Source organism: Cryptomeria japonica, chromosome 10 (assembly GCF_030272615.1).
Source record: "Cryptomeria japonica chromosome 10, Sugi_1.0, whole genome shotgun sequence".
Taxonomy (NCBI): Eukaryota; Viridiplantae; Streptophyta; class Pinopsida; order Cupressales; family Cupressaceae; genus Cryptomeria; species Cryptomeria japonica.
Window position 1 is genome coordinate 124,722,613 of NC_081414.1, and position 1,888 is coordinate 124,724,500.

The following is a 1,888-nucleotide window of genomic DNA, read 5'->3' on the forward strand; positions in this document are numbered from 1 at the left end:
AAGATGATTTTGGCACTTTATACTTAGTGCATATGCAATGGGCCACTTGCAAAACAAGGCAAAGTGGACTTCTAATTTAAATTTACAACTTCTCAAAATGAGATCTAAGAGACTTCAACAAATACTGCTACTGATCTAAACTGAGATCCAAACAAAATGCAAGTACCAAATATGCCAAAAATGGCCAAATAATGAAAGTACAATTTCTACTTAAAATTACTGCAAATAAATGGCAGATTATGAAAGTAGATGAAAAAATATGCACTTTCAAAAAAAATGGCACCTGAAAAGGAGTCCATATGAGCCCAAATGAAGCCTCCAAAGTTGTAAAAATTGGGATTTCATGATTTCCAAAAAACCTATATCCGAGAAATAGAAAAATCCTACACCATTGTATAGATCATGAAATTCTACCCCAAAACAAAAAAAATTGCTCGAAAAAACGAGTCTGGATGAGTGAGATATTGCTATTTGAAAATCGCCTGCAAAATTATAATTTCTGGAAATTTTCCATCGCGGCTTCAAACTTCAAATGCCTCTAGATTTGGCCTCCGAAGTCTGATTTGGATGAAACAAAAGGCAAAACTGACTTTCTTGGACCTCCTCAATCCAATGGTAACCTCAGATTTGATCCATCAAGCTTCAATAATAACCTGCAATAGAAAGATCCAAAATGCAAACCTCAAATAACATCAAAATTCTCTCAATTGGCAAACCAATGACACTCTAATGGCTCTGATACCATGTGAGATTTTTCCAAAATCAAGAGGCAATGGAAAGCACAAATAAGAGACAACAAAATATATGATAGAAATAAAATGTATTCTATCAAGATGAAAAATATGATCAACTGGATCATTAAGCATTACATACAATGAATATGAGTCTGCTTATATAGGCAAGGCTATATGGATATGTGAGCACACAAACATGACATGTGGCTCAATAAGAAACAAGGGTAGGTAGGAAATAGGTGTGATTAGGTAGGAGAAACAATATAATATTCCACATGAGGTGGATCACCCACTGAAGGTGGAAATTCTCCTACACACACTATCCCAATGTGGCACAAACACCCAAGTGTCTCATACCCAAAGTACTATGAAATGCATTTCCTAAGTAAACTTAAGTAAGTGTAATAATATCCAAGATGAATAATTATTTACACCAACAAAAACTAATAATCAAAGACTACTACCAAATCATATGAGAGTGTAATCAATCATTAAGAAAATTGTGGAGGTGTAGACTCTCCATATAATTACTAACCTAATGGACACCCTTATATAGCATGAGATGTATATGTTATAGTATTGTATTTCAGCAAATGATCATACAACACATGTAAATGTTATAGATATTGTAGTGATGTGACCTCCCAATTTTAATATAAATAATATCACGTGTGCTCTAGAGATGACCATGATCAATTGGGTGCAAAGAATGTCACCTCTCATTAGTGCACTCATTTCCATTGTATGTGTGTTGGGTGTTGAATTGATGATCAAGAAATTCAAGGTGGTTAATCAAACAATAAGGTAATGACTATAATATAGTATATGATTTATTTAGTGATCATCTAAAATTATGCTAAAGACGAATTGATTGGTAAGTGCATAAATGTGGGGGACCAACAAGAAGCCATAACACTTTTTGGCCCCATAATAGACATAACATGAGTGTGGTATGATATTCTTGTGGTACATTGAGCATAAAAACCAAAAAAGCAAGAGTTTGAGCTTATTTGAACTTGGCCTCTCAATAAAAAAATATAGTAGACTGTTATCCTTTTAGAGTGCACTTGCATTGTGGAGTAGCCATATCATCATTGCTTCTCTACTAGATGGTCACTAAAATACTGCCATGATGTCCTTGAGATATAGGAGGT